At 43.9% G+C, this 24,337-nt stretch overlaps 1 protein-coding gene across 4 annotated transcripts in view; it reads left to right on the forward strand.

Annotated features, from left to right (window-relative positions):
• LOC128902463 (urea transporter 2-like) overlaps positions 1–24,337 on the forward strand; it is a 304,997-nt gene that overhangs the window by 177,436 nt on the left and 103,224 nt on the right. The window lies entirely within an intron of this gene.

Here is a 24,337-nt window from a genome sequence, read left to right on the forward strand (position 1 = left end):
TCTGTTCTGACTGGAACAGCATCTCCTGAAATGTAAATGTTATCTTAAGGTCATATGCTGATGAAAACCACTGTTTTGCCAAACTCTAATTTCTTGGTCATTTGACAAAGCAGCTGCCGTGCAGTTATATGGCACAAAGAAAGCTATTAAAGATGGATGAGTTACGTGTTTGATTTGGCATATATTATACCGCTTCTAAAGATAAAAATGAAGACAGACGATTATTTTTCCTGATGTAACTGAATAAACAAAAGACCTCTCACAAATACACACACTGGAATGATACTTCTAAATTAAATTGTTCGTCTACACCTTATGTAGTCCTCCGAGTGCTTCTGTGCATGCATTTTAAAGGAACAAAGCAAATATCCTAATGCCTGATATAATTAATTCGTAGCATCATAGATCATATCAAGAAAAATTCCTGATTTGGAGAAAAATACAGAGGTTAGACAATTGTATATGTCATGTGACAGTAAGCGCCGCAGCTGGTGTACATTAACGAAAATAAAAATTACAAGGTTTAGGTAATCAACAGCTGGTGTCAGCTGGTGCAGTACCACATCAGTGCCTCCAAGGTCTGTGAAGATTATTTTTTACCATCTGGAGGATATCTAGCATTGGCCAATGTCAGAAGTACGATACTGGATGCTTCTGCCGCTGCTTTGGCAAACCAGTACGAACGCTCACTTATACGAGTGGGGAACACGCCGTGTGGAGTCAAGAAAGACAATACTATGACATGTTTTAGGAGGTGGTGCTGTCATAGCTAGTCATTCAAGGCTTTTTTAGCGTGTGAGAAAGTGCTGACAGGGAAATTGTGCTGCAGGGATGTAAGTTTTGGGTTACACGAGTATCCGTGTCCAGGAAGAGCTGGAGTGTTGGAGCTGTAGAAGGGTTTGGTCTCCACATTTGAGCTCTGAGAAGCCGGTTCTGGAAGCAGAGATGTTCCTGGGAGCTCAATGTCTGGTGACGGATGGAGAAGGAAGTGTTGCCCTGCACATTGTTTGACCTTCATCTTGCAACGAGAAAGGTTGATTATTCTCAGAAAAATATCAATAATGTTTTCGCTCACTAAAAATTGCTCTAGTTCAGGAATACTTTTGGTACTTTACAACAAAGAATTAAAAAAACTAGATTTTAGGATTTCCATGGTATCTTCTCTTCTGTTTCATTTTCCTCCCTTTATAGTTATGAAGTTCAGATAAGTTCCATATGAGGAAGATAATTTAGCACTGATGATAAGACTTTACTTGTGCAGTGCATCCAGCATTCACTTACACATTAACTCTTGCCTAGTCAAGGAGGTAGGAAATTTTTTCTGGTGAGAAATAACTATAAGCAATAAAATTGCATTCAGTGCAGAAATCTGAAGTAGAAAGAAGGAGACTCATCAATATTCAAGCCAATGAAAGATATGTTTCTCTAAAAATATAGCTACAAGGCTGGCTTGCTGTAGTTACTCCGGTTTACTGACAACTTTGGTAGGTCACATCTCAAAATTTATCTTCCAGATCAAGATCTGGGATCAAAAAGGCCTTTTGGATATATTTTAAAGAGAAGGGACGAGTGAGTGTGGAGCACCTTGTGTTTAGTGATTTCACCATACATTGCAGGAGTGTGTGGTCCACCCAAACAGCTGCGGACAAGGAGGGATTTCCCTACTTTCAGACAAAAGAGACTTTTTCTTCTAGGCGTCGTGCAGGAATTCATTATTTCTCAAGGAACTCTGCTCCATTTGCTTGTGACTGCCATTAGCATACTAAGAGACCTCAGTAATACAAACACCTTGCCGTGTGCCTCAGTTTCCTAAAACAGGGTTGTTTGCCTTCCTTATAAGCCACTTTTTGGTTTACCAAAGAAAGCTATTTATTAATATGTTTTTACATATTCTTAATTGCAGCGCTGGCTGTCAGCCCAGGCCGTTGAGCTGCTGCAGCCTCCATGGGATGGGAACAGTCTTGCATAGCATTGCCTGTGTGTGTTGCCTGGTGGGGCAGCTCCTTATCTCGGTAGAGACCTCTACCACAAAGAGAACATATTGCAATTTGCATGTCTCTTACAAAAATTTCCACATGCTGACGTTTCCTGCTCTTGCGATTTACTTCTTTGAATTAGCTAAGATACCTCCCTATGACACATAATTCTTGTGAAACTTGTTAGCTCTCCTTATAATAAGTAAATAAATAAATAGGCAGCCTGGAATTCATTACTGAACTCGAGTAACAGCCCAGCAGAAAATTCAACAATAAAACATCCATGTCGTAAAATATCAATATTTGCAATAAACCATGAGCTGAGAGAAGGCATGGTAGAATAGCCTCTTCCACTCATGAAATACCATTCCTCACGACAAAAAAAAACACAGCAGGACACAAACAAAGCTAAAAGGGAATTACCAGGGCTGCAAGGAATTACCTGCATGGCACCTTGTCCTTGCTGAATGGAACTCCCCTTTGGGCAGAGAACTTTCCTTCCCCAGAGCTCAAGGCATGGGAAGGAGGGATCATAAAAGCAGCCGAGTAATGCAGTATGGCTTGTGTGCGTCTATTCTGTCTACCAAGGCTTTATGCCACCCTTGTGGTCCCAAAACACCCACTTAACATCCATTTAGGTGTAACATGGTTAGGTTAATGACATTTAGGTGTAAAAAATGAACGACATAGCACTCCTCGTCCTAGATGCTTAGACCTAATTACTCTGCCCCTCCAGTATTTACACCCTGCTTATGTTTCCATTGCTATATAGAGCTCTGCTCTTCACCGTCCCCAAGATGCAGGCATATTAAGGCCAAAGGATCATCTTGCTTAGATCACCTGTGTCACAGATTATTAAGTTTCACCCAGCTGCCCCCAGGATTGATGCCAGTAATAGATGTTCAGTGAAAATTCTCTTCCAGAGAGACACCCAGCCTTGATTTGTAGGAAGGGAGAAACAGAGAACCCGCTGCTTTCCTTAGCAGTTTGTTCTGGCTTGTAATCCTCCTCAGCAAAAAGTTAATCTCACTCTAAATCACACTGGTCCTTCTCATGCCTTCCCCTGTCTGATTAAAGAGCCCTTTTCCAAACAGGTTCTTCTCTCCACACGAATATTTCTCCAGTAGTCAAATTACCTCTCCATCTTCTCCTTGTCCAAGTAAACAGGATGAGTTTCAAAAGTCTCTCATTCTCAGATAGAATCCTCCTCTCTTGCAGGAATTTTCTCCTGCTCTTTTCTCTTGTCTGAGATTTCTCCTTTTTTTTTTTTTAATGTTCTTGAAGGAAAGCAAACTGGGGTACTTGCAACATTACCATTTCACTCACCTTGATTTCATACCCAGGTGCAAGGCTGCAATCCGATTCTATTGAAGTGGGAATATGCATGTCAGAAAGGACTGTGACTTTTAACATTAAAGGCCCTGAAGTGCAGTATATGGAGTATATATATGGAACATACATACAGTTAAATACCTAAAGATTTAGATGCTTCTTGACTCTGCAGACTGACAGCCATAGACATAATTATTCTGTAGTAGTGTGGGTTGTGCCTTCAGGTTAGTTTAGCTGATTAATGTCAGGAAGGGAAAAACAGGTGGAAAGAAGTCAGAAGCAGGGTGTGTCAGAAACAAGAAATGAATCAGGGTCTTGCATAAGCGGGGGGAGTGTGGTAAGCTTGGCCACTAATAACACATTAGGTAGATTTGCTTGCCTTATCTAGACCTAAATTAATGTTTGTAGAATCATAGAACCATAGAATGGTTTGGGTTGGAAGGGACCTTAAAGATCATCCAGTTCCACCCCCCTGCCCTGGGCAGGGACACCTCCCACCAGACCAGGCTGCACAACGCCCCGATCAACCTGGCCTTGAACACCTCCAGGGGTGTTTGGCTCTTAGTGGAGACCTCCTGCCCTGAACTCATGGTTAGACAGAAGTTCATGTCTGCTCCGTGATCTTGGCTGAAAACTGTGTCTCTGAATCACATGCACTCAGCAAAACTCAGTTCCAAGCAGGCTGGGCTTCTTAGTAGTAGCTATAGCGTAGACTTTAATTCTTTGTAAACTGTGTCATCTGTATCTTCTGAGCAGTATCACCCATACTCATCCATTTAGGAATTCATTTTGTTATATTGATGTCACGTTCCTTGTTTGCTGACTGTATCATTTAGTCAAGATTTTAATTAAAATACTTTCAAATGTCTTGCTATGAAAGCACAACTTCTTTGACTTGAGCTCCTCAGCTCTCACTTCCCAGCTGGTGTCTGGAGGACAAGAGGCTTTTCATGACACAGCACTACCAGCGGTGGTGGGAGGGTGAAAGATACCCCTCGGACCAAGATCAGCCACCTCTGCTGGGACCTCCCTCCTGCCATTCGCAGCAGTCATCTCTCTCCATTCAGGGATCTCTACGTGTCCTGGAACAACCAGGAATGCTGAGTGGCTCAGCAGGACACGGAGCTCAGGTTGAGTTACTCACCCATCATGACCTCTCCCGCATAAACATCCCTCACATTCCTTGCCAGCAGGAAGGTTGTCCTTTTCCTCGGTATGAAATTTCATAACTATGTGATAGGAACAAAGTCTGCATTCTGTGCTCCTGCATGGACTGCAATTGCATTTGGCTGTATTAAAACATGTTTTCCCCTGAATAAGCCAAGCTTCACCAGTGATCTAGCTTACACTGTCCCTGCAGTTATTTATACTTCTACTAATCTTCATCAACTGCAAATTCTATCAGTGGTGACTTTATATCTAATTCTAGATTACTGATGAAAACATCCGGTAGCCCCAAGCATAGGACTGATTCTGTGGAGACACTGCTCAGAGTGCCCCTAGTTGATGATGATTTATCTGAATTTTTGGACCTGTCATTTATCCTTTTGGCAGCTGATATCATCCTATGTGGCTTTTTCTCCCGTTGTCTTCCCTTGCCTTTCCCTTTGAAAACTAAAACTGTGATATTCAGCAATGTTCTTTTCTGTATCAGCTTGCTGGCAGCTCTGTTAGGAGTAGTGGGTTCTTATCCATGGGAAAGCATGTGATTATGTTGAGCCACAATGTAAATTGAAAGGTAGAGGCCATTTCCTATGTTCTTACATAAATACAATCCATGAGAATAAAATGTAAATACACACACATATGTTGTTAGTTCATAAAAACTTGTCAGTTCCTTTTACAAGTTCTGGATATACATTGCAGATAGGTTTGGGCTTATGTTTGTTTTATTTTTTATGCTGTTCTTAAATGAATGGATTGGTTACATCTTTGTGTTTTGCTTTAGCAGTGTGGTGTTAAACACATCCAAAATGTTTCAGTCAAGTAAAAAGATTTAACTTTGTCCAAAAAAAACCCCAACCCACAGAACTGTAGAAACAGCCAGGCATTGTAGCCATTCCCCAAATAGAGTGTTAGGATTTGGCTATAAACCTAATCTGTTTAATATGGTTTGGGTTTATGCAGTAGGTCATGGTGGTTAATGTTTAGTGAGCTGAAACAAGAATGGAAGAAAATGATAATGGAAAAGCTTGGATTTTAAAAAATAGCTCTTCATAGATGGCTATAAGGGGGATGATTGGACTCGTGGTGTGTATCACACATATTTTGGCTAAGCTGGGCTTTGAAAGACTTTCAGCTGAGATAAGCATGATCATCAGAGCAGGACTTTTTAGCTCAAAAACACTCCTAATGTTGGACTATTGGCATGAGGTGATGACAGCTGCAGAAGACAGAGGGGGAGAAAGCCGTAGCATTATGTCTTTGTTAGGGAGAAGAGCAGCACAAGAGAAGCAGCATCGCCTAAATCAGCCTTGTGTGATTTGGGGAGTGGAGTCAGGATGGCACGGTCCAATTCTGACCACAAGTCCTCAGCACCAGAACCCCTCCTTCTCCTCACTCTGCATCCACATTCTTACCTGCTGCCATCCGGCAGTTTTTTACCCTGTCCACCTTTCAGAGCCAGGACCACCAGGGTCCTCTCTCCACCATGCCAAGACACCAGCTTTGGGTCTGAAGAGCATGAGAGGGCAGTATGGTGATGTGAGCAGAGTAATTGACCCCAGGGCACTAATTAGCTCAGAAGCAGCTGCTGTTTCTGGAGCTACTTTTGTTCCTCTCTGTAACAACCTCCAAAAGGCCCTTATGTAGACAGGTGCTAGAAACAGTGCACCAGGGGTTTTTTTTGTTCATAAAGCCTCTAAGAGCATTCAGCCTTCTTAGTCCTCCTTTAGACAGCCCATGGAAGCCTTCTCTCTAGTCTTAATGTAGAAATAAGTGTGTTTTACAGACAACCCTGAGGGCTTGCTTATGGCGGAGAACCCAAACCATTGTCCCTGTATAAAATGCAGAGAAGATGTGACTTAAATGGTGATATACATGTGTGCAAAGAAATCTAGGGTAATTCTCCTAGGCTTTCATGTGCCCGTCTGTCATCATATCAGCTGCTCTCTTCTCATGTGCCTTTGGATGTTCCATGTGCCAACGGTTGTGTGAGGTGGTCAGGAAACAATCTGCTCCCAGATACTGCCATGAGCTTTACCCCTGCCTTCATGGGGCCCTCCAGGAGGTCTTGTGGTGGAAAAGGGGCTGAACGGCAAGGGTGGGACTGACCTAAATGCTCACTAGGTGGATGGAGGACTGGGTTTGAGCTGGGGTGGACTCCAGTCAGGTCTCAGATTTGGTGATGAGTTGGGAGAGGTTGAAAAAAGGAGCCTTGTGAATTCAAGTGCGTAAAATTTGTGAGGAACAACAAATGTGAAATCCCCTTTTAAGTTACTTTCAGAGCAAACTGCCTGCCAAAGAAACAGCATTCTTATATTCCGATGTCATCTCCATGCAAAAGCTTTTCCGCAGACTGTTTTCTGCTGGAGGGAGGACCTCAGGGGAAAACACCTGAGAAAGTGGAAGAATCACTTCCTCTGACTCCATCTTCTGCACTGGCACTTATGTGCTAAATTCCCTCCAAGCACAACAGAATTTGTTTCAAGCCTCTCGAGAAAAGCATTATTTTTAACACAGTCAGTGCCTGCTCATCACATCCCCTTCAAATGTGCTTTTCATCTCGTACCTGGAACACCTAACAGGGAGGTGAGTGATTTTGAATAATACCCTTAGTTAATGGTCTAACCAAGACCCGATGTGCTAGACCTGAGATAACACCTGACTTCTTTGAGGTACAGATGCATGTTGAGTTCCACAAGTGTCTGGGTTTATATTTTTTCCTAACAAACCTTGTCATCCCCTGACATGGTGCAAGTAGGAACTGGTTTCCCTTCTGTGGTTTGTCATGAGGCCTCCTTCTGCTCTAGAAATCACTCAGAGAGCTGTTATTAAAAAGCAGCACCCCAACCAGTGGTGAAGACACAGCTCCCACTTCCTTCAAATCCCCTTTCTACCTTCCCTTCCTTATTCGCTCTGACAGCATTTGACTATGTCAAAAGCCCAAGTTTTAGCTACACAATTTTCTTTCCCCTTGAATATTTCAGTGCAGGAACAGCTTTGCTTTTATGAAGACATGCAGTTTAGTCTTCAAGCCATTGAGAAACGTCATCAGCATCTCAGCGGCGGCATCCCCCCTCCAAGCCAGCAGCAATGTGTTGGAGAGGCTGTTAGCCCACCGTATGTTCCTTGATGTTCTGGACTCGTGCTCTCTGGGGAACCCATTAGCATTTACACTTGCAGGCAGTTGTCTCCACCCCTGTTAATAATTATCCAGGGAGGGGATAATTAAAATAGGTTCTCAGGCTATGAAGGACCTCTGTCCGCTTTCCCTACTTACGGAACCAAATGAGAACTTTAATGTAGATTTGGAGATAACTCCTGAAGGGTTTTGCACCTTTGCCATGTTCTTGTTGTCATTAAGCACGGTCTAATCCTCCATTTCATTTCATTAACCTGAACAGGGGCAAATTTTGAAATGCGACTGCAACACAGCACCAGTAAAATTTCCCTAGGCACCTGAGAAAGCTCTATCAGTATAAAATGGATAATTTCACCGGGGTGGACAAGAACACAGGAATTAGGGGCTGGTTAGCACAGATTTCCTACATGATTCTGTCCAGACCATTGAGTTCCTGTATCTTGATTTTATAATATCAAATAAAAAGGCCTTTTTCATTTAGTCTCTGAATAGGTGATGTTTTCAGAAGGGAAGCGGCCTCTTCCAGTGCTTTTGGAGCTCTATAGCCTAGCGCTGTTGTCTGTGGAAGGCAGGAATGTGTGCATGCTAATGAGTTGGATGAGATCTATTTCAGCAAGACTCACTGGACTGAGGGCCATCACAGCACTGCTCGTTACTGCATGGCTTGAGCGTGCCCGTGGTGATCTCTGCTGTTGGCCTCTCGACACTCCCGCCAAATAACACTCACAGCCAGCCTCACCGGTACACACGCCTTGCTGCAAGAGTGGTGTCGGAAGTCTCGTCCAATTTTAGGAAGAGCTTATTTAAATGACTGTGGCTCCAAGAGCTTCGCCGTCTGTCCTCCTCTAAATCCTCTCATCTGAGGTGACTTGCGCTGGGTTTGTGCTGCCAACTGCTCTCTCACAGGGCGCCCGGGATCCGCAACGGGAGCGAGGGGGCACACACGACGCCCTGCGCACAGTCCGGCCCCTGGATTGGAAATCTTTGCCCTGTCTCCCTTAACGGCTGTCATTCAGTTTGCCTTAAAAAAAAAAAAAAAAAAAAAAAGCAGATGAAGCAATGGAAAATAAATATGCCTCCCATTTTTCAAAACTTGATGTTTTTTAACTAAACCCTATATTATTCATATGCTGTATATTTTATTACCGTTAGTTTCAAAGCTGTTGGAAATCACAGATCAGTTCCTCAACCACAATGTCTTTATTATGCATACATAAATCATGCATGGAAGAGCCCTGACAGTTGACGATGTAAACTCTCAGGAAGCAAAGCCCCTAAGCCATGTAAAAATGTATGTCACAGGCAAAGAAGTATGTCATCTCTATTTCCTTTTTATTGATAGTCTTGTCTTGTCATTATCGAGGAAGACTTTTTTTTCCCTTTATTTCCTATTTAAATGTAGTTAGCACAGAGGTAATTTGCAATGGTATTTCAATGAGACAAATGGAGTACACTTCCCCACATCTGCCTGCATCTGCAAGGATAAGTGTGTTGTAGTTATACTGTTCCGGTTTCATTAACTGCTCTGCTATACCCAATATGCTTCATAAGTATTCTGGTGAAATGCACAACAAAGTTCATTGAATTGTCAGGAGCGTCTGGGTGATATAGGACTCACGTAAATTACCTTAGAATTGGGTTGTTTTGAAACCACAGGTTTGTTACAAGTGTTGGTGAGAATTTATTTTAGGGGAAAAGAATTAATAGACAAGGCTTCCTCATTGTTCTACAGTCGAAAATGAGGAAAAAAAAATGCTCAAAAGTGGAAATACTCAGCTAAGAATGGCAAAAAAAATAAAAGCAGTTGAATTTGCAGTTGGCATTTTCAGTTTCTCAATCAAAGGTGGTCTTCTTCTCATTTGCTCGATTCTTTGTTTGGGGTAGCCATTCAGTGAATTTGCCTCTTCAAGAAAAAACATCTTTTTGACAAGAAGTTTTGGTTGGTCATAAATAGCAAATTGTAGCAGATAAAAACTGAAGAAAATCTTTTGGACAGAAAATAAAGAACAACCATCTGAAACAGCAAATTGGAGAAAGCGGGCCTCATAGACCTCCGGACAATGAACTCTTGTCTGTATATCCTGGGCTAAGGGACAACTCTGCGACAGACCAAAAAAATAGTTGACTCCTTCCTGCTAGGCTGAGCTTGCAAAAGCCGGGCACTGCAGGTAGACCGGTGAGCCCACATTTCATCCCCCGGGGAGCAGTCAGCATCTAAGAGCTACCCACCCTTGTTGCTATATGTACTGAAGACAGCCATGCAAATCAGCCTAGCTGTTGTGCTGCGTGTTGTCATGGACTGTGGAAAAAAAAAAGTGGCCTTTTTTCCTCAAGCAACAAATCCGCTTTGAGCTGATCTTCTTGCGCGTCCTCCTCTGTTCACATCCATCTTCCAGATTTACTGCTGTGTGATGCCTCCCATTTATTGAGCAACTGAGACTAATTTACTCTAGCTGCAGGACAAGACAGGCACGTACATACACATCGACAGGGGAAAAGAAAAAAAAAAAGCTCATCCTTCCTCCTTCATTCCCTCTCAACGGCTTGTGACATTGCTGATATCTCCTCCACGGTTCCTCCTCCTTGCTCCAGCGCCCTGTGGTCACAATGGGCCTTCGTCAGAGCAAACTTTAGCTGAGCTAAATAGCTCTTGTGAGGCCACAGCTCGTCTTATTTCAGGCCTTTACTTCTGACGAAGTCCCTCTTTCTCTGCAGTAGCTCAGCTCTAGAGGCTTCTGCTCGGAGAAGTCCCACCTACCGCGCTTCAGCTCATTGGGGAATCCTCCTTTTGCCGGGCACAACTTGGGATGCCACTAAAAAGAGCCAAGAGCGGCGAGCGAACAGCGTGCTGTCTGCTTCCTGAGAGAAACACACGCAGAAAGGAACAGCAGATACATAATTCTGACTGTGGGGGAAATTCAGAACCAGCTGAGATGTTTGTTACTGCTTTTATCCTCTCACCTATGCAAATTAGCGGCGTTCAGAGTGAAATGTAAATGCGTTAACAGGAAACCTGAAAGTGGCATCTGGTTCGTACTCTAGCTCTGCTCTTTTCCTTTGGAAAGACACCTGTGGCTACATTTTCATTAATAATTTCATCGAATCATAGAATCATAGAATTGCTGAGGTTGGAAGGGACCTTTAAGATCATCGAGTCCAACCTTTAACCTACCCTGACAAAAGCCACTTCTAAACCATGTCCCTAAGTGCCCCATCTACCCTTTTTTTAAACACCTCCAGGGATGGTGAATCCACCACCTCCCTGGGCAGCCTACTCCAATGTTTAATAACCCTTTCAGTGAAAAAATATTTCCTAATATCCAATCTAAACCTCCCCTGACGTAACTTGAACCCGTTTCCTCTCGTCCTATCACTTGTCACCTGGGAGAAGAGGTCAGCCCCCATCTCTCTACAACCTCCTTTCAGGTAGTTGTAGAGGGTGATAAGGTCTCCCCTCAGCCTCCTCTTCTCCAGGCTAAACAACCCCAGATCCCTCTGTCGTTCTTCATAAGGTTTGTCCTCCAGACCCCTCACCAGCTTTGTAGCCCTTCTCTGGACACGCTCCAACACCTCAATGTCCCTCTTGTAGCGAGGGGCCCAAAACTGAACGCAGTACTCGAGGTGGGGCCTCACCAGTGCCAAGTACAGGGGGATGATCACTTCCCTAGTCCGGCTCACCACACTGTTCCTGATACAGGCCAGGATGCTGTTGGCTTTCTTGGCCACCTGGGCACACTGCTGGCTCATGTTCAGCCGGCTCATGTTCAGCCGGCTGATGTTCAGCCGGCTGTCAACCAGCACACCCAGGTCCTTTTCTGTCGGGCTGCTTTCGAGCCACTCTGCCCCAGTCCTGTAGCGCTGCATGGGGTTGTTGTGACCCAAGTGCAGGACCCGGCACTCGGCCTTGTTGAACCTCATACCATTGGTCTCAGCCCATCGGTCCAGCCTGTCCAGATCCCTCTGCAGACCCAACCTACCCTCAAGCAGATCAACACACCCGCCCAGTTTAGTGTCATCTGCGAACTTACTGAGGGTGCATTCGATCCCTTCATCCAGATCATTGATAAAGATATTAAAGAGAACCGGCCCCAGCACCGAACCCTGGGGGACACCACTTGTGACCGGACACCAACTGGATTTAACTCCATTTACCATCACTCTCTGGGCACGGCCATCCATTTCGCCCTACCTCTTCTCTGATGTAAATTTACAAGCAAGAAGCAGAAAAAAAAAGGCCAAATCAAATGTTGCAGGCTGACTGGTATGATAATTAGCATATGATGAATAGAAAAGAAGAATCCTAAGAAGCAAAACTTGAAGTGCTTGTATCTATTTGTGACGGTATTTGGGGGAAGTTTCAATTCACTAAGGATCAGCTGTGTTTGCATTTTGCTCTCTCCTTCTCTCACTTAGTGAATCTCTCCTAGGAATGCCCTTTTTCCATGAGCTTTCTAACTGATGAAGTAGCTGCAGGAAAGAGGAAAGAAAAGCAACCTAAAAATAGATAAGCTGCTTATCTCTTCAGCTGACTTGAATTTGCTGCTGTGTGGAGGAGGATGCTATCAAAAACAGAAGTTCAGAAGTTTGTAATGCTGGAAAAGTTTCTAGCTGTGCATCACCAGTACATAACTCATGCTGGATGTTATTCTGTAAGTTGCTTATAAATCACTGCTAGAGATAAGATTTATCCAGGTACATCGAATTTTGTTTTTCAAAGGTTAATCACAGTCTTTAGCCTGAGAAAACAAGGCTCGTGTGATCATGCTTTGTGCCTGTCCAGCCATCTGTCAGTCTCTTTCAATAACCTGTAAACCCACTGATCAACTTTGACAGAAGGGTAGAGGTCTTGAAGATATTAAATTCCAGTGTTTTTCGTGAAAATCAGTAGCTTTTCTGTTTGGTCTTAGCTGCCAGCTGGCCTTTATGCATGAGGCCACTGGTCACTAATCAGCATGTGCATGCCTAAGAGCCACAAGTGCTGCTTCTCGCTAATTGAGACTCAGAGGAAGGATCAGAGAGCGTCCACAAGGGCAGGAATTGGGGATGCACACGGGGATTGCATCCCCTCGGCAGCACCTGGGGGACAGGACCAGCTCGGACAGCTGAGGTGATCCCAGTGGGGTGGAAGAAAAACAAGACACAAATCCAGAAGAAACTGCATTTTTTAATTCTTCACTTCATTGAACAACTTCTTTTTTTTTCTGAGGCATTTGATTCAAGACCTGTGATTATTAAAGGAAATATTCCCATTGATTTCTGGGGGGAATTTCTGGGATCTGATCAAGACTGGGAAAGACTTATGAAAGCAGCAACGATTCATAAAATAAGAATTTTGAGAGCTGCTCGGTGCTGACATTTTTGTTTAGCGTATTGTACAAGTAGGTAGTTATTTGCAAAAGGCAGCTGTTGTTGGACTTCAACAGAAAACAAAATACTGTATTTAGAGCAGACAAGATACATACCAGCTTCCTGTCACAGCCAAACTTAAATAGCATATATTATATTTTAATGATCCTTACTTTAAATAGGGTCTTTTATTTGGTGTCTTTCTGTATTTTTCTATGGCTTTACAAAAGAAAATCCGTTTTAGAAGACAAAAGACCACTTACTGTGATTTGAATAGAGATGAGATCCAACACTAACCTATTGCCTTCCAAGAGTGACTATACTGTTTGTATGAACAGTAACACAATATCTGCCTAAATCTTCCACTTCTGCTTGGCCGTTCCTAGTGGTTTTCATGTTAAACTCCAATTTCTTCTACCCTTGACAGCAGATCCAGCTCCTCTCGTACTCTGCTGGAAGTGAGCTGAACCAACCTCATTCTTTCTGACCACGAATCTTGAATTCTTTCCTACACCACTTTTACAAACTAGTGGTTTCGCCAGTTTCCTGAGAGGTCAGAAACAGGGATTTGACACCCTCACGGAGGGAAAGGGTTGGGTGTGGATATTCCCTTTGTGCGTGAGTGCTGTTGCATGAACAAAGGGTCTCCCTTCTGGTGTTTTAAAAAACGGCAAAAGTCAAAACCCCCAGCCTCAGAGGTAACCTGAGAAAACCCGTTGGCTTATGCTCTCGGGGGAGAAAACCAAAGTCATTGACAATTTCTGGAAATTTACTGTGAGTGAGAAAAAACTTCAGGCATCTGGAAAAATTAAGCATAAAAACCTGAGGTGCTCTTGAAATGTAACTGCCTGTGGGGCTAAATAACAGCTGAATCAGCATCATGATTTTGGATTTAGGCACTTAAAAATTGTACTTGAAGCACCTCCAACTTTTCCCAGGCTCTGGCCTTTCTGCTCTATGACAGCAGAGGTAGCTACAGCCCATTTCGTGAGCACCAACCATCTGCACCGAGGCAGCACGCAGGAGATCCTGGGCTGTAAATCCTCCCGCCCCTGGTCTTGCTGCACATTACCTTCCTTGCGCAAAAGGGTTTTAAAAGTAGACAACTTGAGTTCCCACACAGCCTCCCCGATCTCATTCTGCTCCATAGCTGTCTTTCTCCTGGTTTTGGACTCTTGTTTTTTATGCGGGAAGTGTTTATCACTGTGCTATGATTCATGGGTTTTAAGGCTAGAAGATCATCTAAGTCTGACCTGCTGCACAATGCAGACCATACATTTCACCCAGTGATTCTTGCATCCAGCTCAACAAACCAGGGTTGTGAATCTGTGGTATATTTATTGCATGGGAAAGGTGTCAGGGTGATGGCGTTGGCTATAGAAAATCTCTACGCAGCCACCCAGCAGGGGGACCACTGTGGAGAAAGGTCTCTCCCAGCACAACCCACTGTCCCAGTTATCTCAGATAATAAGATTTGGTTGCTGTCAATTTGATATGCCTTTAAAAGGAAAGAAGGTTTTGGCACCCATCATTAATCATCTGAGACATAAATTTCTCATCCAGTCTTTATTTCATTTTTATATTTTTGTGCCCTTTGTGTCATGCTGGAGGCTATTGGGTGCGCGAAGTCTGGCTCTAAAACAGTGTCAGTATTGCTTCTTTCATGCCAACTTCAGTCTGCTTCAAATTTCATATACTGAAATTTTGGAAATATTAGGGTGCCTTAAAATATGATCCACCTTTTGAGACAGTTAATTTTTCAAGGTGCTCTCGGTCATGTCCTTCCCTCTTTCTACAGTGTAAATACCTCAGTTCTCTCCTAAAATATTTTCCTGTCTCTATGTTGAAATTTTGTCCTTAAAGAATCCTTGTTCTCACTGCTCAGTAGAGGGACTTGACATTGGGCAAGAGGAATGTTCTGAACCTGTCAGTTCAGACTCAGTGGTGTGCTACTTTGGCGATGCCCAAAGTTGGTACGCCCCAGTGAGTTTGTGTCTGCCTCACGTCACTGTTACATCTCAGAAGATGCAGCCCTGACCAACGCAGGTAACTCTTTGCATGACTGCACTGCAAATGAGCTGTAATTGCAGTTCTTATAAATGTACTCACTGCTTCAAATTAGTTCATTTGAGTAACAGCAGCAGAGCAGACAGCCAGCTCAGCCTTTGCCCAAAATCCTGGGTCAACCTCTAAGCAGTCAGTTCACGCGGAGTCAACCAAACTGTGGTGGTCTTCAACGTCGAGCCAATCCCACTATTCCCACACAAGGCACCATCCCACTTTTGCCCACAGTGCAGACTTGTCTTCTGAACCTGTGAGAGCCCTTGTTTGTTTTTTAACAATGCCTGTATGGTTCACAGAATACCCATTGAATTTGAGGAAGCAGGGGTTTTGCTACCGTCACCTAAAGACCTTTGCTGATCCTTCAGAAAGGTCACCGACCTCTAGTTGATGTTTTCCTGGTCTATGGAAGTCATGTGTGACTTAGGAGACATAAGCAAAACACACAAATGGAAACACACAGGTCCGAAAAGTGTCAACTTCATTAGAGTTTCAGCCTATCCAGGTTCCAGAAAGCACAATTAGCCTTTGCTATGTCTTTCATATCAGGCAGCAGGCACGCCAGTCCCATCCTTGCTCTTTCCACAAGAAAACATCTTTGTCTCCTCTGAATGCTCTGTGCTATTTCATAAATCCTGTGCCATGGGAAGTGTCGGCACTCTGTAGCCCAAAAAAACCCTGCCCACTTCCCCACTTCTACTGGGAACAGTGGCCAGCGGTCCAAGAAGGAGACAACCTGTTGAAATTTAGCCCCTTGAGAAGTACTGCAAGGAAGAAATCAAAAGCAACTGCTTCTCCCCTCCACCTCCCTCCCAGGCCCAGCCAAGTTTTTCAGGCAGCTGGGGGCCCGTTTTCACTTGGAAAACGCTTCAGTTCAGGAACAATCAGTGAAAGTGGACTGCAAAAGGAAGATGCAAACTACAATCTCACCCCAAGCTGGATATTCTCCGTGAGCTGGCCCCATGCAGCCTGTGGCAGCGATTCCAGCTCTGCACGCACACACCATCCAAGAAATAAAAGGAAGCCCAGCTCCTGAGCTCAGCCCTCACATGGCCCATTTCTGAAACACGCTTTTTCCTGTGCTTCTTGTTTAACCACGGCCAGGCATACTGCGAAAGGAAGCAAGAGAAATGCTGTCCTGGAGGCTCAGCTCACCATCCTCCCCACCCCTTCGCTCAGCTTCCCTGACGCTTTCCTCCCCTCCCCACAAATGGAAAACCTCTCCATGGACTTCTGCACTCCCCCTCCAGCCGTGGTTGACACCGAATTGTCCCCATGAGCATAACACTAAGGAAGCAAGCCTTGGACTGTATCTGTCCATGGGACCACTCATGGCCTTCTGTTGAGCTTTCCCCATCAAGCAAACACGATACACCCGTGTTACAAAAGCCAACCAGTATGAGCATCCTCCTGCAGGAGCCTGTAGGCGGGAAGTATTTTTTACAGCAAGTTCACTGTTCACCCAGAGATTGGATACTGGCCAGCAAGTCTTCCCCAAGACCCATCGCTGCTCCTCTCGTCCTCTGTGCCTATTTCCATGGAGCATCCTATGCATCGGTGGTGGTGATAGGCCTGGTGATGGTCACAGGGTGGTGAGCAGAAAAAGGGAGGGAGAGGAGGGAAGGGCAGAAAAAGCAGCAGGAGAGGAAAGAAGGGGAAAAAAGGTCAAGAGAAAGCAGAACTGTTCTGTACACATAAATGAAACAGAAGGATACACGCACTGGAAAAAAAGAAGAGGTGGCAAATACTTTGAGGAGAAAACTGCAGGAAAGGAAACACTAAAAAAAAAAAATAGAAAGACAAACACAGCTGGGTGGGTTTTTTTTTTTATAGTTTAATACCAAAAATGTGCAAACAAAGCAGCGTAAAGGCTGCTGTGATATTTGAGTACATAATGGCAGCAGCTGTTGGAAGGAGTCAGGTCCTCACCTGCAGCGAGCGCGCACAGCCCCAGCGGCGCAATACAGCCCTCACCCCCCCAGGGAACCCATTCAGTTACAAAACCGGTAAGTGATATATAAAGAATTATGAACTTGAGCAGGTGAGGTATTTTCCAAATTCAGGCTGACATTTCTGCCTAGTTGAGCACCCGTCAAAACACCCCAAAAAAATACCCAAAAACCCTGACCTGAAAAGGCATTTTGGTAAAGAGTTTGGTTGCACAGCTTGGATGGATAGACCCTGTGTGTAACAAGTAGCTCCCTGGCTTTGTTCACGGTGCGCACAGCAACAAGGTGGTTTTGATTTTGGTGAAATAAAGGAAAACTGGGGCGGGGGCAGGGGGTGGGGTCGAGGTCCAGATTTGTACATTTCCAGGAAAAATACTGTTATTTTTCATTCTTGGAGTTGGAAAAACGTGGTTTGGGTTGGATAGATAAGGATCTGCTTGGACAGCTTCATTTTTTTGCAAATGAATTTATATTCTTGGGGGTAAAAGGTTTTTTTCAGCACTAATAACATAGACACACATGTGCATTAGTGGATTTCACTTGTTTTTTGAAACAAGTTCTTCTTTCCTTACACCACCTGTCTTTTCTTTTATCCTTTAGAAATAGCTTACCTGGGAAAACAGATACAGCTTTTCATGTGAAATCAGGATTATTTATGTGAAATTTCCTAGACCTTTATAGCCAAATTTTTTACGTTTGGACTCTGAAACTACCGTCTCCTGACATCACCGTTAGAAACAAGGAAACTCTGTGTAGTTTTTAGATATTTTAGTGTAACATATGTGTCCTCTCTTCATCAACTTTTGACTTCTCAGTGCAAATCTGATGGCATTTATTGAAATTAATGCTCAAGAGAGCAGCGCAGAGCTACCGTTTCAGACTCTCAGCAAACTCAGGCAGACTTAGTTAAACCGATGATATCTCTTTCATGTTTTGAAAATATTTTTTGCTCGCCTAGGAGAGATACAGGACTGCGAAACTGCCAATTTAATAAGGATTTGGGGGACTTTTGCCATAATAGCATAATAACTATGCTATTTTTATTTTTTTAATATAACTATGCTATTTTTTTTTTTTTTTATCTAAGCTAATATAACTATGCTATTTTTTATTTTTTGCCATTTTTAGCATAACCCATGCGGGGCTTTCGTTGTCACATAATCAGGACAAAATGAGCTGCATGAGGGCATGTTAAATGAGGAGTGAAAGACAGACTGTCCTAGACTCCCTTTCTGACAATAAACTTGTTGTGAACTGTGGAACAGATAAATGCCCTTATTTCTTGCACCAACCCCACTTCAAATTCTGCAAAGATAAGCTGTGTATAGCAAGTTAGCAGCAGTTTTAAATTTAAATTTGCACCCAGTACATGCACAATTTAGGACTGTGCTAGCTCTTGATGACTAACACTACCCCTGTCTCTCAGGCTTAATTTAATGGATATTGAGCAGAGCTCTTGCAAAATGTACGATAGTTTGCCATGCTAAGCCATTGCAGATTTCTGGTAGGCAATGTCTCTCCAGCTTCAGTGGGCCTTTCTTGGCACAAGAAGGCATACAAGCACTGCCAAAATATAGAACACCTCTGCCCTTTCTTAAAGTAAAAGCCAACATACTTGGAGGACTGCCACTCATTTAACTAGACTCCCCAGTTGCATCATTAATTGCAATTTATGGAATTCATTTATTGCTGGGAGATAGGGACAATAAGTTTTCACAGTTCGTTTGTAGTACAGTGTCTCTCCACAATCTGTAACTCTAAGTAAAAGCGTCTCCAGAGAAGAATATAATAGTCCATCCTGTGTTTAACAAACAAACGAAAGCTTAAAGGGCTTAATTCTCAACAGTGCATGAGAACTGAAAAGGAAACTACTGCTCCTGGAGCATATCGAGGGTTTCAACCGTTATTCCAGTATTTTAGTCTGGAAAGTTATTTTCCCAGGGGCGAGGGGATGATCTCTTAGGAGTGCTCTGACATCTCTGCCGCGCTGGGGGAGGTAACCAGCAGACCTCCCCGGCTAAGCCTGGGTAAACTTCATGAGTAGGTAGATGGCTGATGCTGGTGCTGGTGATTCAGTCGCTGGATCTCTTCCACCCGGCTCAGTGCTGTGCCAGTACCCACACGTATGCCGCTGGAGGGGCCATCTCTCAGAAGAGCAGAAAGCCCAGATTACTAAATTCTCAGAGTCATTACAGGTTTCCCGGGCATTTTTGCGTCGTTGGAGGAGTTTATAGGCGTCTGTGCAAAGTAAAGCCCGGGTCAGTAGTGTTTTATTTGAACCGCATCGAGAGTCGACAGGATTATGACGGTTCCCAGTGAGAGGCAGAGCACTGAAGCCAGGACAAGAAACTCAGTTCTGATTGTAGACAAAGGGTGTGCAGCATGGAGGAGGAAAATTATTTTAGGTGTTTTTTCCAAGCTTTGTTGCCCTCATCAGGAGGGAGTCCTGGCTCCGTGACACACACTGTCCATAGGATTGTAGAGTGTACACACCAACACGCAACCACACATTTGTTCTTCGTTTCCTTCTAACCAGTCTCCTCGGAGCAGAGTAACTTATTTTCGCTGCAGGCAGTCAAGGGTCCTGGGGGAAAGAAAAAAAAAAAACAAAAAAAACACCACCATGAGTTTTAAGCCTTGCCACAATTTGGATTCTGAGTTAGCAGCTTTCAAACCTGCTGAATAGCAGACGGCAACTAGTTTGAGGGAGGCTCATTAGCAAAATGGTGGTAAAATCCCATGCCACGGTCTCAGCTCTCCCATTTCAAGGTTATTTCTTTTTTAGCTGCTCTCGGCAGTTAGCGGTGTTTTTATTGTGAGGGTCATGTAGTAAGTACAGAGGCATGGAATGATTGCCACGCTACATGGCAGCTTGGCCGTGCATTAAAGCTGGTTGTTAATCAAGATCCTAACAAGACCGGTAGCTCTGCTCTCTCCAATAGGCCAAACATACGTCGAACGAAGGAAGTGTCAAATGAAGACAGTGTCTCAAGTGTCAAGGCTCCAGTATTGACTGTCACATTTATGAGCTGCATTCAAAAATGCAGCACTCAAGAGTGTGATTTGGTTAAAATTTACCTGGGATCTGTTTTTCTGTGAAGCTGATGCTCAAGATGCGGGAAGAGAGGGAGGTTTAAATGGCTACTCCTTACTGAAATATCATTTTATTTTTCCCCAAAATCTATCTCCACGGATTTTAGGGAAAATCTCCGCTGACAGGAATGTCTGTGACTTTACCATGGTTTCAAATGAATCATCCTCCTCTGCAAAGAAAGGATATTTTGCCCTTGAGCACACATAGAAAAGGGGCCTACGATGGCCTGAGCCAGGAGAGTCAAGAACCCAAATAAGGCCCTAATGCCGTCTCCCCATTTAACTGGAATTTCAGATGCATTTAAAATAGGTTTGACGGCTCAAGCTTAGTTGTGGCCTAATGTGTGACTGGATGGACCCCAGACCCAAGGAGGCACTTCTCTGAACCAAACCACCTTTCAGGTCTGGGGCTGCTCGTGAAAGGAAGCTTCAGGCTGTCTGTATCCATCAGCATAAATCCATAATGAGACTCTCCACAGAAACTTCTTCCCTAGGAGTACGATTCTTTCTCTCTCTTTTGTTCTCCTTTTTATTTATCTTCCTTTCCTCCATTCTGTGGATATCACTTGGGCTGGACAAAGAATTGACTCTTCAGTTTGGCTGGAACAGCAGAAAACACAAAATAAAAGTAGCAGAGCTATAAACAAAGTAAAGCTTCTCACTTTTTCTCAACAAAACAGAGAAATCCCCCAAAGATGCTGTTTCAGCCAGGGTCTGTTTTCAGCTGGCTCTACCAGAAGCCCAGAAAACAAAGAGCTAAACTCACAAAACAGCATCAACATCTGCTCCTGGTCCCCTCTCTCCCAGCAGCCTGCTCAGGAGGGGTCTGGGTGTGGTGATCTCCTTTCCCCAGGGATCTGAAGGCATTTACGTGGAGACACCTTATTTCAGATCAGTTCCATCTAAGCGACACGAGAGAGAGGAGTGAAAACCTTTCACCCTTTCAGGGCAGGCTCCTCACCACCAACTGTGCAGCATGCAGGGGGATGAGCGTTCCAGTGAGGCAAGACTGAGGTTAAATGTACTGCAGAAAGAGACCTTCTGGGGTAACTAGAGCATGCACTTCCTCAGTCCCTGACTGAAACCAGATGAAATTATTATATTGGTGAAAAGTCATTTCAGCAACAGAGAAACATCACATTACTCAGTGGATGTTGTATTCCCTTTTAGGTTCAAGAGTCTACAGTCATGTCACTAACTTCTTTATATCTTTTTGAAAGTCTCCTCGTTTTCTCCTTCTATCACTCTCTTTTATTATGAACGAAAATATTTTCTTCAGAGATACGTTTGGAGGTGGTGACATCTGATTGCGACAGAAAATAACAATTCATAGCCAAAGAGACAAGAAGACATTTGTAGGGAAATGAAGATAAAGCTGAGTGTATGTCACACGCCAGCTCCGGCAAAATAGAGGTAAAAATCAATCTTATAACAGAGATAGAGCTCTTCTTCGGCTGTGGTCCTTCTTCCTTAGGAATGTCTTCATGACAACCAGATACTTTCTCCGTCTTTGTTTATCTTTCTTACTGGATTAGTATGTGCAACAGCATCCACAATATGGGAGTGGTCACTATTCGCGTAGGCATTAACGTGTCTTGCCTAATAACCAATGTCCTGCTTCTCTCTGACCTAATTCGAGGTGAATATCACTAATTTGCTGGGAAAAGAAAACCCACGTTTCTTATAAAAATAGGGTGATGGATTCTCACAGTCTGCTTAAGGCAGTGCTTAAGCCACGGACATTGCAGAAGCTGTAGGACAAATTCCAAATATGACTACCAATAGGTTTATCCATCTCTAATTGTTATTGTTAAGCTAATAATAATCCTTGACAAGATAACAGAAGATACTAATAGTATGTCAAGCCAGTTATTCACCAGATTTTGTGGATTAGCAGTCTGGTGTCCAACAAAGACAGTCCTTCTCAGAAGCATCTTGAGATGTCAAAGCTTTCACTAATTTGATAATGAAGCCTTCGGGGTTCCTGGCTGCATTATGAGCTGTCTGGAAAGAGTCAGCTGGTCCCACAGGTTGATTCGCTATGTTAATAGCCGAGCTGAGACTGAGTCTGTCTGTCTGCATTGCCTTTGACAACTGCACTTGTTATTTTTATCTAACAATCATGTGGCCAAGGGCAGTGTGGGCTCAGACTCACTGGGTCATATTTTAAATTCCACTGGGATGGACTAATCCTGCCTAACTTTAGACATCAACGATATAGATGCCTACATCTGAGCTAGTTCTCTAGACTCCCAAAAAAGGTGTTGGAAAGAAATAACACTTCTGGGACATGATTCATCTTATCTGCGGTAGGCACCTAAAGCAGGTCAGTTGAATTCTGCCTTACAAGTGTTACATGTACTAGCTATAAAAGGAGCTGGGAGCTACAGAGCGGGCTATGCCTTCGGTACAGGGATATGTTGTAAATGACTGCAGCAGATGATCACCTTGGCCTCACCTGAGATGGGGTAACTCACCCAGATGTACGCACTGAGCCTGTGCTGGAAGTGAAGAGACATTTTAACTTTCAGCAAAAGGGCACTCACGCAGGCATTTATGGCTCACTTGCGGCGTGCTCCCGGGCCGCTACAACCTGAAGGTGAGTTGGGTTCCTCTGGCCAGTGTAGGGTGAAGACTGAAACGTGCATCACTTTCTACTCCAAAGAACCATCAGAGAGCAGCAGCTGTCTTTCAAGACCAGTGTAGACTAGATCAGCAAAGTGAGCATTCACTGGAGATGAAGGTGTGAAACTGTGGCTAAACAACACCCTCCTGTTCCTCTTGATTTTATCTGAAAATCATACACACATTTAACACTTCTAAAAATCACAGCTCAGACTGCTACATTTCATTTTGAGTGTTCTAAATCAGGATGTCGTTTCCTCGTAGATTAATTCTTTCTGAATTTTTTAAAGAAGTTTAGGTAGATTTGGAAATTTTATTACCACCTATTTGAATGGGTTTAGAAAAATAAGTTTGGGTGACCACACTTAAGATAATTCACACCTACAAGAGCCAAACACTGGCTCTTAAGTATTGTCTTGTTATATCTGTTTGCAGTGGAGCACTTTTAGGAAATAGGTGAAAAATAACCATCATGATTTCGTAGTTGGAGACGCTCAAATGGCTTTTGCAATGAGAGGTCTTCAATTACCGAAGTATCCACTCAGTGGGAAGCATTTCACCCCTGGGACATGTGAGAGCATGCCAGCTCATGCCAAGTCTTCCATACATCATCATGACACGGAGCCAAGGTGCCACATCACCACTGCTTCTTGAGAGAACAGCGAGAAGTCTACTCCCAAAAAAACCCACTTGATCTGGATCAAAACCCTGTAGTTTGAGTGGCCCTGCCTTATATTTTTTGCAAAGGAGTTTAAAATGAAGCCTCTTTAAGGATTTTAGGTTCTCATGATAAATTTTGCACAACTGAATCTGTGCTACTCTACCTCAGTAGGTTTTTACCTCTTTTCCAGCGCTCCCTGATACACCACACTGTGTTATTACCAGCTGACATTTCACAAAAGCCATTCTTCACATCTGGATTCAGCACTCCTTCTGCAGTAAGCTAGCGTTCAGAGACGTTCATCTGTGGATCGGTAAAGTTGTACAACATTCAAAATATTCCCTGATCTTTAGTTGTGCCTTGTACCGATTTAACAATTGTCTTAGAAAGGTTGGGGAGGGGGTTATTCTTATGCAATCACAGAATCCCAGACTGGCAGGGGCTGGAAGGGACCTTTGGAGATCACCTAATCCATCCCCCTGACAGAGCAGTGTCACCCAGAGCAGGTTGCACAGGAACGTGTCCAGGCGGGTTTGGAATATCTCAGAGAAGGAGACTCCACAGCCTCTCTGGGCAGCCTCTTCCAGGGCTCTGCCACCCTCAAAGGAAAGGAGTTTTTCCTCATGTTCAGACAGAATTTCCTGAGTTCTAGCTTGTTCCCGTTGCCCCTTGTCCTGTCGCCAGGAACACCGAAAAGAGCCTGGGACTACCCTCTTGACCCCCACCCTTTAGATACTGATCACAATTGATGAGATCCCCTCTGTCTGCTCTTCTCCAGGCTTAACAGCCCGAGGGCTCTCAGCTTTTCCTCAACAGAGAGATGCTCCAGTCCCTGGATCATCTTGGTAGCCTCCACTGGACTCTCTCTAGGAGTTCCTTTTCTTTCTTGAACTGGGGAGCCCAGAACTGGAGCCAGTACTCCAGATGTGGCCTCACCAGGGCAGAGTATAGCGGTGCTTTTTATTTTCCTATTAGGATTCTGGATAAATTG

The sequence above is a fragment of the Rissa tridactyla genome, chromosome Z, assembly GCF_028500815.1.
Source record: "Rissa tridactyla isolate bRisTri1 chromosome Z, bRisTri1.patW.cur.20221130, whole genome shotgun sequence".
NCBI lineage: Eukaryota > Metazoa > Chordata > Aves > Charadriiformes > Laridae > Rissa > Rissa tridactyla.